Source organism: Ambystoma mexicanum, chromosome 7q, assembly GCF_040938575.1.
Source record: "Ambystoma mexicanum isolate Mex_15411 chromosome 7q, UKY_AmexF1_1, whole genome shotgun sequence".
Classification (NCBI taxonomy): domain Eukaryota; kingdom Metazoa; phylum Chordata; class Amphibia; order Caudata; family Ambystomatidae; genus Ambystoma; species Ambystoma mexicanum.
In genome coordinates, this window is record NC_090941.1 from 249,332,042 (window position 1) to 249,346,868 (window position 14,827).

A 14,827-nucleotide genomic window follows, 5' to 3' on the forward strand; every position below is an offset into this window, starting at 1 on the left:
TTTCAGTGTGTTGCCTTGTGTGGCTCCCATGGGCATCCGCTGTATTGTGGCTGAGCACATGCAGGCTTGCAAAGGGTGTGCCCAAGTGACATTGACTTACACAGTGACGTTGGACTCCCATGTGCTGTGTGGGCAGTCTGTAGTCAATACTGTGTATACATTCCTAGTGCATATTGTTGTTGTATTGTACACTGCATGGTGTATTGATATGTGCCTCTGCATCCATCTCATCCTCCTGATTTGCAGGTCCATTCCTCATTTCTTCACAAGGCCGTCTACTTTGGAGATGGAGTCCCTGTTGTAAGCAATGCACCTACACTTTTGCGTGGCGCCAACACTGTACAGTTGGAAGTGGTCGAAGTGCTGGCATTATCAGGTAGTGAGACTACCAATTTTTTAAAATTCGTACTGTCATGTTTATGGTAGGTTTGAGGTTGTGTAGCTGATTTGTATTATTGCTAAATATTTGCTCATGTGTGTTGTTGGTCCTGCATTACTGTGAGCATTTCATGTGTGGCCAGTTTCCATTAGGGACACTGTATTTTGTGACACTTGTGTCATGTTGTGGGGATTACTTTGTTTGCTCTCACATTGCATGCCATGCCATGATGTGTTGTGTGGCGGTGCCGGGGAGGGGTTGGGTGACATGGCACTGTTCTCATGTTGTATTTTGCAAGTGGGTATTCATTTTTGCTGCATAGAAGTGTGTTTTTTGATGAATCTGCATTGGTGGTGTTTGTGTAGGTAGGGATGCACACATTGTAACACTTCCAGGTGAACAATCTCAGGCTGCTATGGTTGTGACAGTTGACTGTCCCTTCATTCATCATCATTGTCTGATTGAGGCATCATTGATTGTCAGATGGTATGTGCCAGGGCTGTGTGCACTCCACAGGGGTGTGATTTGTATGTGAAGTAATTAGCCACCAGCTGCGTACGGGCTGCCTCATCCCGTGCCCTTTCCCCTCCCATGCGCAGCAGGCGTGCATGTGGTTGGGGATGTGGGGGCACCACCATGTCCACAGCCATGCCCCGGCATGTTGCAACATTGTGCAGGACACATGCTGCCACTATGATCCTGCACACTACTGGGGGAGCGTATAACAGCTGCCCGCCAGATCGGTCAAGGGAGCGAAAGCGTGACTTGAGCACTCCGAATGTGCGCTCCACTATGCCCCGGGTTGCAATATGGGCTGTGTTGTATCATACCTCGGGAGGCGTGATGGGGTTCCGAATTGGCGTCATCATGTGGGTGCTCAGAGGGTAGGCACTGTCCCCTGGGGAGGTGGTGATGGGTATCATTAGTGGGGTAGTGACATTACTCTGTATCTGACATGCATGCATGTGCAGTGGTATTTATACTCACCAAGCAGCCATGCATCGCCATGCCGCCCAGCTTCCATGTCCCGGTTTAGGGTTGACATTCTGTAAATGAAGCTGTCGTGGGTGGACCCTGGATAGTTGGCATATACTGAGGTGATGATTCCCTTGGCATCACATACTACCTGGACGTTGATGGAATGCCAGTGCTTGCGGTTTCTATAGATGTGCTCAGATGCCCTGGGGGGACGTAGAGCCACATGGGTGTAATCAATGGCACCTAGCACTTTGGGGAATTGTGCCACCTCATAGAAATCCTGGGAGGCAGCCTGCATTTCTTCAGGTGTTCTGGGCAGGTATATGTGCCTGCGGACTGATGGGCGTGCAGTGATGATGGCCAACACCTGGTGTAGGCGACGTGACTGCGTGGCCTGTGACACCCCCCCCACTATGGCACTTGCCCGCTGAAATGATCCGGTAGCCAAGAAGTGCAGTACATTGAGGACCTTCTCCAGGGGGGTGAGTGCTTGTGAGCAACAGGTGGGTGATGTGAGGTCATCCTCCCACTCACTGAGCAGGTTGAGTATTATGTGAGGTGGAAACCTGTACCTCCCATACACCTGGTCATCAGGCATCCCAAAAAGGCTGGTTCTGGGTGTGAAGATTCTGGCCCTGACAATCCTCCTCCTCCTCTTGCGGTATCCCACGGCCACTGCTGCTAGGAACGGTATATTCATCCTGGCGCCTGAGCTTCTTTGTTGTTTGCCTGCACTTTTATGCTGCGCGTGTCAACGTACGCCTGCTTCCTGCGAGTCGACGTATGCCTGCTTCATGCTGGCGTACGTGTTTCCGGATTGGACCGTGTTTTTTGGCACGTTGTAGGCGACCGTGTAAATCTTCCCGCGCACCCCTGAAATACACGTACCCCACTCGCACATGGCGTATCGCGTGTGTAACTTCCTGCGCACCTTGAAATACACGTACCCTGCTGCATTCACGTGTGAAACTTCCCGCGCACCCCGAAATACACGTACCCTGCTGGAATCGCATGTGAAACTTCCCACGCACCCCTGAAATACACATACCAGGCACAATCGCGTGTGTAACTTACCGTGCACCCCTGAAATACACGTACCCTGCTGGAATCGTGTGTGAAACTTCCCACGCACCCCTGAAATACACATACCCAGCCCAATCGCGTGTGAAAGTTCCCGCGCACCCCTGAAATACACGTACCCTGATGGAATCACGTGTGAAACTTCCTGCGTACCCCAAAATACACATACCCTGCTGGAATCGCGTGTGGGACTTCCCGCGCACCCCGAAATGCATGTACCCTGCTGAAATCGTATGTGGAATTTCCCGGGCACCCCTGGAATTCACATGCCCAGCCCAATCGCGTGTGGAACTCCCTGCGCACCCCGAAATACACGTACCCAGCTCAATCGCGTGTGGAACTTCCCGCGCACCCCTGAAATACACGTTCCCCGCTTGGCGTTTGCTGTTTGGCAGCCCTGTAAACTGGTCCAGGGTTAGCGCAGCCCTTTGCGCTGAATTGGGACTTTTGATGGATTTTCCTTGAGCGAGGGCGTTCTTGGGGGCGTAACTGGCGCTGCTGCAGGGTCGCTGCGCCACTCTGCGCCACGGCTGGTTTTGGAGGCTAAAATCCATGAATGCGCTGTGCGATGAAATGGATTTTATTGCACGCGGCTGGCGCAGTCTATCGCACGGGAACACTGTGCGCCAGCCGCGTGCGCCACTTTTGTGCGAAATTCCATGAATTACCCCGCATGTGTCAGTATGAAGAATCTGAAGAAAACTTTGCTCTACTAAAATCTCAACTCAATGATGAGCAACATTTTCCTGGAAGTAACAAAACAAATTGAACATGGTGTGCAGCACAAATCTAAAATCTTTCAAAATGATAAACCTGTAATCCTGTATGTAAGTGGCAAAGCTGTTTCAGGAAAAACATTCTTAATAAAAATCATCAGCAAGTTCCTCCAAAAAGTAACCAACAACAAACGTGCAGCTGTTGTAACAGCATCCACAAGTTTAGCTACCTACAACATAAGTGGTGTTACTTTACACTGATTGCTACTCCTTCCAGTAGAACACCAAAACAAATTAGAGTACTGCAAACTTTCAGCAGAAGCTGCTATGGAGCTACACAGAATTCTGAAACAAATGAAAATGCTTCTAATAGATGAAGTGAGCATGGTCTCTAACCTAATGTTGGTGTTGAGTCACCTCAGATTGCAAGAGGTCATTAAAACGAACTACGAAGAACTCGTTGGAGGACAACACATTATTGTTTTCAGAGATCTTCTACTATTAACACCAGTGAAAGGTGAGCCTATTTTTGAAACCTTTGGACACAAACTGTGCTGAAACACACTTGGCATCATAGGAAATGTAAATCTCTGGCAACATTTCAAATACAGAGAACTAACTGATAACATGTGTCAGTCTGCAGACCTCACCTATGCAAACATTTTGAAACATGACAATTTTAGAACACGACAGATCCAAATGCACCTGGCCCCTGCAAACCTGTTGCCTGCCTTAATAACAGCCTATCCGTTAGGCTGCAAAACGTGGTCAAACGCTGGGACTTGTAGTTCCGCTTTAGGCACGCTCGACGCGAAGCCCAGAAACGCCTGCCCCTGCCTGAATAACAACCAATTCGAATAGTTGCTGTTCTCTGGACTATTTCCTGCCACCATTACAACCATAGGATACACACCCATTGCAGTGTAAAAGGTTAGTACATGACATACAACCCGTGTTTAACCACAAGATGTGGTTTCTCTGCCACTCTATTTTCACTCTGAGTGTGGGTGCTCGGCACATAGATATGTCAGGTGTTAATGAATCACAAGTAACAATGTCTTGCCACCTATGAATACTAACACAACCATGGAATGGTTGGTGGCATTAATTTGTATTCTCAATGTGCACAATTGAATCACTTTGGGTGTCCTTGATCTATATGAGGAGTGACAGCTACTTGAGCTGATAGTCTCCAAGCAGTAAAGCGCAAGGCAGCTTTTGGGATCTGACCTTGATCTATTAATTTGTTTTCTCCATAGGTCCCCTTTCGGAACCTTCCTGCATTGGCGCTAGCTAACGGGGTAAAGTATACACCCTGTGGCAGAAAGATGGTGACGGAATACTGAGTCTCACCCTCTCTTCCCCCTGTTCTAGAAGACTGTCCTGATGAAAGTGGGTACACCCAAAATACACCACTGTAACCGGTAGACAGAGGTTTTCACATGATGGAGAACTAAATAACCTCTACCTTATCATGAACAACCTTTTATATATGTCTTTTTCTATGTCTGTTTTCTGTAGCCTCACGCCCTGTCCTATTATCTAAAACCTGGTTGGACAGGACCATGTGGTCTACATGTTAATCTTTATTTTATTTGTCTTCTTTGAAAAACCGGCACATCCCCACTAGGGATTATCTGCTGTATTGATAAACTTACACCACAGCAGCACTACAATATTGTGCCGAGCCTTTCTTTAAAAAAAACTGAAAGATTTTTAACTTGTAAAGTTACCCTGGGAAGTCTAGTGCTGTCTATGGGATGGTAAAAGTAATATGTACCCGTAATAGACAGTCCGGACTGGTCATCGTCTTTTATATGTGCTTTCAGTCCGAGGTGTGAACTTTACTTTTACACATTTAACTGCCTTTATTTCCTCTATGAGGCCATACAGTAACCAGGGAAATGCAGAAGTCTAACAACCTTGACGTTGTTACTATTTTTCAAAAATGAATTCTCTTTGACTTCTTTTTCTGTCCTCGTTTTTGTAAGCGGCACTGCAGCGCTTCCTAAGGAAAGTTTGTTTTCCCTATCTAGAGGGCTAGGACAGGGATAGATAGAGATTTTCCCTCTGTCCTACTGTCTTTCAAGACCGACCCTGTATCTCCCTGGTCACTTATTCTTGCGCAGCGCCTTTATGTTTGGTTTGTTTCAAATGGGATTCCCATACTGCCTCATTAATATTATACAGTTGTGTGATGCCCTCTTCATTGTGTTACAATTTCAAAACTTGCCACAAAGGAGCAACACAACAGGGATCTATACACAACAGAAGACAGGAGTAACCCACCTGGGACACATGTGCCACAGCAGACAGTTAGCCCTGATGATGGCCGCAAAGTCCGAAATGCATTGGCTTCTGATTCTGCGACTTCAAATTTAAAGAAGGCACAGCACAAGATATTAAAGGATGTCCAAAAGAAAATGAAGAAGTGTGTATTTCAATCTGTGAAGTTGTAATTGAACTTAATTACAAATAAAGTAGTATTTACTACAAGGGGAGTCACCAGATCTGATGGCATATATCATCAGTTAGTTTCTGTACTATTAAACTAATACTTTATCAATTGATAGCAATTGAATTCAGTGTTGAGCATGGCTCCATGGACCTAAGACGTATGAGGACAGTCTGCCATCTTGGTTATTAGTAGCTGCATGGCACAGAGACATCGACATCCTGGATTCCTAGAAAACAATGTTTTTAGTAAAAGTGTTTCAAGAGCTTTCTATGTGGGCATCTGGAGGTGCTGTGCAGCCGGTCGGATATAAGTATTGCATGGTGAAACATTGACAAACATTTTTTGTGAGAAGAGAAATGCAGCACCATTACCCTCCCTCCATCCCAAGCTGTTGGTAAGGGTGAATGTATGAGGGAGTACAGTTGCAGCAAATTTCAGGTTGACTGTAACCCTTCACTCGAAGCTCTTGTGTAAGCCTGGGCAGTTTTTGCAGTGAAGCACCTCCCTCGTTAAAATCCTCTGTCTAGGTGTGGGGTGCCACCGAGTACGAGGCAGTACAGTTGCAGAAGTTGCTTGCAGCTGTCTTTGGATTCCATTCCTTGCAGAGGATGGAGGACCTGTGTCGGCAACTGTAAGTTACAGTGCTTTCATTTTTTCTGGGCATTGCATTCGATAAAACGGCTTAAAACCTTCATAGCAAGACCGATAATGGTTCTTGCAATGACTTAAATGCTGGCAAAACAGACACAGTGGAGCAGCTTGATGTTTATAACAGCACAGTCAAAGGAAAGACGACTTTATACTTTGCGGTCACAACTGGGACACTGCTTGGGCCAATTTCTGTGCCGGCTCCTAACCTTATTTCTGTGCAAAGTCTGTGCATGACTGCACTTGTCAACACCAATTCACTACTTAGCTTATGTTATAACCTGCAGCGTGAGGGTCAAAGACATCCCTGTAATAACATGACTAGTGGAATCCAAAGTACTGCTCCAGAACAACTGACTGCACAGGAACCTATACCGCAGCTGGCAACTTCTCTTTCTGAATCCGACCTCAGAGTCTCTCCTGCTTTGTAAATGTCTGAGGAAACAGAAAGTGCTTGAGTGGCCTCTACTCATGTTAAAGCAGGCACTTTGTCCCCATTAGGTGAAAATTGTAAGGATATTTGGCGTGTTACAGCACAGAGTACAGCACTACTACACAGGTAGCAAACAGCACAGAGTACAGCACTACTGCACAAGTAGCACATTTTTTTTTTTTGCAGCACCACCACAAGGGTGCGGTGCATTGCTATATGGGTTACCAGATTAACAAGGAAAGACAGGCTATTCAGTCAAAAACGATTTTAACATATAAGATGCAAATCTATTTTTACAGTTAAAAGCACACGTGCTCATTTAAAAATGCACACTATTTTCACCTGAAATGCCTATGGTGCGAGAGACACATTTGAAAATTAACAGCTAACCTATTAACCATTAACCTGACTAATAAAACCTTATTTAACATAACCCACTAATAAAATGTGTTCTCCACTGCAGAATTAGGCATACTCTGAAAGCCATTTAAATGTGTGTGCAGATTTTTTTTCTTCTCTTCTCTGCCTGCTTCTCCGTGTTTTTGTGCACAGTAACTGCAGGAAGAAGGAAGTCAGATTTGCAACAATTGCAAATGTATAAGCGAAGCTATTGTTGAGAGTAGGAGGATGAGAGATGATGGATTTCATTGGGACACGTCATACAGAGGGCTGAGATGAAAGTTTTAGTGGGCAGTATCGGGGAAAAAGACCTGGCTGTGGGACTCCTGACTGAATGCAGATTCCTGCGTCCTGCTACAGTCCAGATTTGGCAGAGCTGGGAGGAAGACCTTTTCCTGGTTGGAGGCATTCCTATCTGCAAAAGCTAAGAATTCCAGGTAATGACCCCGGTTTGAAAAGGAAAGGCGATCCTTTTACTGGGGTTAATCTTCAAGGGAACCACATTCCGAAGGAGAACAGCTGAAGAAAACTTTGAACAGATAAGGTAATTACATAAGCGTGGGAGCCGTGTGTGCACGAAAATATGCAGTCAGTGTAGGAAAGGGGATTCCTGTGCGTGTCTTAATCAAATACCAATGTTGCAATTTGAGTTCTGTTCTCCGCCACTCTCTTTGCAGTGTGTCATAGACAATGCTTTTACTGTACCATTTTATTTATTTCTGTAAAGAATGAGATCGTGTTTAAATGCAACTTTTATAATACAGAAAAATATTTGAAAACAGACGGGTGGTGTATTTACTATTTACCATTACAATGCCGATGATGTGGGGAGATTTTTAAACAGTGCAATGGTCATTTTAAGACAGATGTGTGCATGTCAGAATCAGTATGAATAATTGTGAGTGACTGTAGCATAGCTTGTTGGAGGTACATGAGCCAACGGGAAGAGAGACTCTCTGAACATAGCTCCCTACCGTATATGAGGTAGTGGAAATTACCACAAGACTACCATATATAGCTCTCTGTCATAAATAAGTCAGTGAGTTCGCCCATGGTGGCACACCAACACTATCACTGAAAATGTGGTATTCCTAAAATGTAGGTCTGAGGTCTCTCTAGTGATCACACGAAAAATCTAAGCAAAGATAAGGGATTCTGGACATTAGGGCCACAAATAAAACAAGGGAATTATGCTCACCAAAATACCACCGACCACGTATACCAAATATGCAGGTCTGGGTGCTGAAATAATGCATGTCCATTGTATTATTGTTGCACATGGCCAAATCTGAATACAAAGAGTGATTATTGCTAAGTTATTTTTCGGCGGTAATAAAATACCGTCAGGCCCCAAATCTCCACAAAATACCCTACATATTTATGGTGCGTTGCAGGCCGGGAAAGTGATCCTAGAGTACCTACTGGGCGTGGCAAGCGTGTCTCACACTGCCATTTGCACATTAAAGGGAACCCATTTTATAATAGCAGTGTGCCACTAAAAACGAATTTCAGAATGTCACAAAGGGAAACCACATTCTCAGATCTAGTGCAATATTTAGAGGCAAAGTTATTTGCACATGGGAATTGGTCTTCGAATAGCACGTTAGAATGGAGTAACCGCATTCAGGGGGAGGTGCAGAAAGAAAAACTAGACAATATTTTTGCAGAAGGCAGCATAATTCAGGTCTGCCTTACAAGATTATTGAATGCAGCCGATAAAAGTGCAGAGAAAGACTGTTTAATACGGCTATGCGGCAAAATATGGTTTATTTTAAACAAATCCCTGCGAATGCAAGAGAATGATACTCAGCTAATTAACAGGTTAAAGACTGAATTAGAGGGGGCAAGTAAAAATCATGAAATGTTGAGAGCAGAATTGGATGTATGCCAAAAAGACATGCAATTAAAATGCAGAGACTTTGATACTCAGTTATCCAAAAGCAAGAAACAATTTGAAGATAGTGAGCAAGAATTGGCACACTTAAAAGCCTTAGTGGATCACATTAGGCAGGCTAAAGATGAGGTTGTTTCAGAAATGCAGATTTTACAAAAAGAACATTGCGAAAAAGAAGGTGATCTCCAGAGTGCAGAACAAGAAATGATTAAAATGATTCAAGAAAGAGACAAGAGAAATAAAGAGTTCAATGAATGCCAAATGCAAATGTGCGATATGCAGGAGGTGATTAATAAAATGAATGATGAAAATAATTATTTGCAAAATGAAGCAACCAGACTCCTTAAAAAGTGTAAGGACTTAGAACAGCAAATGTGCATTCCCAGGTCCCAGGAGAGGCGGCAGGGTACACATTCAATGGAGTGGAGGTGAATTCTAGCTCTGCCCAAAGAGCTAGTGCCCCAGTGACTGGGCCGGTGACTGAACTTGGTTGCAGCGCCCTTGGGGGATTTGATACTCCCATTGGGGGCAGCCACCAATCTCATACACCTGAAAACAGGATTGAATCACAAAATAGTGCAATTCCATGCATTGCAACAAGTAGCCCCATAAAAATAATGAAATCCATTAAAGCCCTGATCAAACCATTTAAAAAGGGAGGTGAATGCTTCATTGAGGATCACTTAGAAGCGGTACATGACATTTTTAAAGCACTCCAGATACCTAGGGAACAGTACAGACAATATTTTCATTTAACTTTAGATGCCCCGACGGCCAGCATCATAAGGGGATTAAATGAACAGCAGAATATGACATGGCTGGAGTTTGAAAAAGAAATTAGGCGTCATTTTTCTCCTTTTCAGTCATTGCAGGAGGCAAAGAAAGTCGCGTACACAATTACTGCTGGACCTAATACATCCCCTCGCCAATTTTTACAAGACTTAAAAAGAGCATTCTCTCGCTTTGATGTATCTTTTGACTCAAATTCCAATGAGTTTAAAACCGCATACTTCTATGGGCTACAGAAAGACATCATATCCCAATTGGTCCGTGAATTTGACCGTGACAAGTCCCTTGAATGGATTGTACATCAAAGCACAAAGCTATATGAGGTACTCTATTGTCAGGGTAGAGAAAGTGATAAAATGAAAGATACCAGGCCTAAATCTAAAGATCCCTCAGCCACAGTAATGGAAATCAGGTCAGCCAAAATGTCCATTCAGTCTGCTCAAAGCCAAGGTAAAAATAATGTGACACCTGAACAAAGGGGTAATCAACAAAGATCGCCATTTCCTGTACCAATGTTCCAAACACATGATCCTAGTAATAGAGAGAGCTACATCAGCCCTAGATATTTAGGGGATAGACCCCGGGTAGGATATCGGCCTGATATGGCAGGTATGAACAATAACCAGAGACAAAATCAAGATCAAAGAAATGATGGTCCCTACCAGTCATTGGGGACACAGAGTAGGTTTGATCCCAACACCATGATATATGGTAATCAGGATAGGCCCCGATATGTGGATCGATTTACTGATAATGGAAATCAACATAGGGGCCAGTACCCACAATCTGAGAGACAGGACATGAGGCAAAACGTGAACTACAGTCCACGCCAGTACAATGATTCCCCACCAGGGGACTATAATCAAAGGATGGGTGCAACCCGCTCCCCTCCACAAATGAATCAAGAGTTCAGAAACCATCCCAACCGACATCAATCACCTGAGAGGTATCAGAATAGATCCAATCAGGGGGAAAACAACCAATATCGACCTAGGCCACAGAAAGAGGATCCTAGAGAGATGGAAAGGTTCCAGTGCCTTGAGGCCCAAGTGAAAATGTTAGCTGAGCAAATAGGAAAGCTCTATACAGCGCAAAAACAACCTTCCAAAGAGGGGGCTGATGGCCATAGAAATGACCGGGGGGCTTCCGAAAAGTGACTAAGTACTCATGATAATCGCAGTGCCAAAATGACAGATTGCTCTGATATAATTTTGCATAACGACTCTGAGATGCCTAATGGATTAAAAATGAAAGTACCAGTAAATGAAATTGTGATAGAAAGTGCAAATACTTCTAAAAAAGAGGTACGGTTTAACTTAGAGCTAAATAAAACAGTAAAGATTTGCACAAATGAAAAAGAAACATTAGGAATTCCAAAAGAACAAAGGAACAGATTTAAGAAAAATGACTCATGCATGGGGAATACCAGTGAACAGGGAGTAAGTGGGGATGCCATAGCTCCTTCCCTGGGCAAGCAAAACAATGACCAAACACAGACAGAAAAAGGAAATACTCACAAGGAGGGTACAAGTCAATCACCTGAAGAATTCTTTGAGCCACATATTTTTGAAGAGGCTGAAAGGGCTGGTATTACACTAAATGATCACAAATGCACAGAATTAAAAAATGACAAATTGCTGAATGATGTTGTTACACATGTTCAGTTGGAAGGTTGTAATGTGTTCTCTGATGTTACCCAGATGGATGGGCGAACAGTGGCCACACTCCAAAAAACCTCTGAACATGGAGAAATGAATAAAATATATCGCACAGAAATGGGTAAAAAGGAGGGAAAAATGTCTTTTCATTTACCAATGTGCTTAGCCAAAAGTGAAAAAGATCTGAGAAAGGTGAGCCCTGAAATCAGTAAGAATTCACATTTCTTATGTGTATTAGAGGAAGTTGAGGACAGATATTATGCACCCATCACTGTAGAAGAAAAATGCCACACCTTCGCTATGATTGACACTGGCGCACAGGCCACAATTATGTCCAAGGAGCTGGTAAAGAGTATCAATGAAGGGAGGCCTCCACAGAGTCAGATCACAGTGAAGGCAAATCAAGGCCCAGTGCATAACTTTAATGGGGAGGAGGTGCCCATCATAGGTGTAACTGAGGTTGACATAAAAATAGGAAAGCACAGAATGAAACAAGAGGTATTGATCACATCTATTTGTGAAATTCCATTTCTGATGGGGACAGATTGCCTGAAAAGATTGTCTCCTCTCATAGATGGGGTGAATGGAGTGCTGTGGTCCTTAACCAAAAAACCATTGAGGCCTAAGAAACTAAAATCACAAAACAGCAATATAAATGAATGTCACACCGTTGCCAAAACAAATGATGCTGTGGAGGTATATCTCCAGAATAGCTGCATACCTAGTGTCACTGTTATATTAATGTGTCAAGACAAAATGCAGAGCGACAATGAAAAACTACCTGTACAAGTATACTTGGACCCAAGGAAAGATTGGCAGACTGCCATAGATGAGCACACATTACGTTTCTATTTAAAAGAGAAAACATGCAAACAGAATATTGCTCCTAAAACAGATTCAGAAAAACACATTACCACTCTGGCAGAAATACACATGGAAGATGAGCAACCATGGGTTCATGTTGGTATAAATGATTATCTTAAAACAATAAAAGCCACTTTAGCACTTGAACATGAAAGGAGTTTCATTAATGAGAAATTGTTGCAAAAAATTATGGAGAGGGAAGAAATCCCGAAATTTAGGATTAAAAACCAATATGTTTCTGGGTTGGACAGTCCAGACTTTGAAAACCGAATTGCAGGCAGATGCATGCTTAAAATTAGCATTGGGCAGAAAACAATTTACCATAATGTATGGATAGTGAGTGGAGCACAAAATGAATTTTACATGGGCAATGACATCATGCACAGAATGTGTATGGTGTTAGATTTACTTAATCAAAAAATATGGTCACGCCTAGGTGGTCCGGGACCTGAATTTGAAGACAAAAGAAGAGCTTATCATTGTGCACAACTGGTTCCTTATGCAGTCGAATTACAAATGAGGAAAAATACTATTATTCCTGCATTTACAAAACAGTTTGCAATAACACTGAAATGCAAAAATGGGCAGCAGATGAAAGGCTCTGATGCATTGGTATGCCTGAATGAATCCATAAAACAGCAAGGCCTGGATTATGAATACATTCCATTGGTAGACATTGGTGAGGGATCTGTAAAAATCATGGTAAATAATAAAGGTTGCCAGGATATTCATTTAGAGGAAAACTCCCCATTAGGAATGGCCATACAAAAATCACATTATACGGCAGATTTAAATAACATGGTGATTGGGAATATTCCTGAAAAATATGTAGATGCCAAGGGCGAGTTGCCAGAACACCTGGACTCTCAGCCCAAAGGAATATTTAAAATTCATTCTGTGTATCCTTATGATTCAAATGAGACAGTGTGCTGCCATCAAGAGGATTGCATAATATTTAATTTAAATAAAAATGAAACAGGAAATCAGCCCATTGAAGTGGAAGCTGATATGCCAAAATATTTAAAAGTGGCAGCTCTACAAAAAGACACAGCCACACAGTTAGAGGAAAGCGCTGACATTCCTTTACCAGAAGAGTTTCCAGAATTTTCCAGAATGGTAGAAGAGCAGATCTCCTTAGCGGATGCATGTGACAGCGATAAGGATAGAGACGACCTGAGGGAAATATTTATGGAGTTTAAGGATGTATTTGCAAAAGATGCTTATGATTGTGGTTTAACTGATTTACATGTGGCCACACTACCAGAAGGTTGTAGCAGAAATCCAGTGTTTGTACGCCAGTATAGACTACCGCTGGCATGTTTAGAATCATTGGCAGAGATTATTAAAAATTTGGAATCACGGGGAATAATCAGGCCCATTCATAGCACATCCAATACGCCTATTTTAGGTGTGTTAAAGCCAAATGGTCAATGGCGGCTGTGTGCAGACTTAAGAGAGTTAAATAAAAGAGTACCAGTATCTAGATGGCCACTACCATTCATTGATCAGGGCCTAGCTCAGATACATGGTTCAAATGTATTTACCACATTAGATCTCACATCTGGATATTGGTGTGTGCCATTGGCAGAGGAGATACAACACTTATTTTCCTTTACATTTGACAGGACTCAATATGCCTGGCTTAGAGCTCCGTTCGGGTACATCAATAGTGGGAGTGAATTTGGCATATTTTTGAGAAAGGCCATGCCGGATGCAGCGGAAAGAGGAACAATAGTTTATGTGGATGATGTCCTGATAAAAAATGAAAGCCTGAAAAGCCATTTTGATGAAATAAGACATGTACTTGGCCAATTGCAGAAAGCAGGCGCCAAAGTATCTTTGCAAAAAGCACAATGGTGCAAGAAAAAAGTGAACTTTCTAGGGCATGAAGTGACTGAATGTGGGCTAAATCCACAAAGGAAGAAAATAGAGGCCATACAAAGATTAAAAGATCCTAAAAATGTGAAAGGAGTAAAAAGTTTATTAGGGATGACAGGCTATAACAGAAAGTTCATTGAGAATTATGCAGAAATCACTCAACCATTGACTAAACTGCTTAAACTAAATACTCCCTGTAGATGGGAAAGAGAGCAGTCTGATGCAGTGGCTAGATTGAAGGAATGTCTTGTAAAGGCACCATGTTTAGCATACCCCATAAAGGACAGGGATTTCTTTATAGAAATAGGTTTTTCTGAACATTGTATGTCAGCAGTATTATCACAAAAACACGATTTGAATCACAAAACCATTGCATATGCAAGTAAAGCATTTTCCCAAGTTGAAATGAGATTTAATGAATGTGAAAAGGCCCTATTAACCACTGTGTGGGCGCTACAACATTTCCGCCCCATTGTTCAGGGAGAAAAGGTGATTATTGAAACAAATCATCAACCTTTGCAATTTTTAGAGAGTAAAAGGATTAGATCAGGCAATCTAGCGCAATCCAGAATCACTTCATGGACGCTGGCATTACAAGGTTTTCCCGTAGAAGTGAGATATGGACAAAATAAAAAGAGCCCAATTGCTCAAGG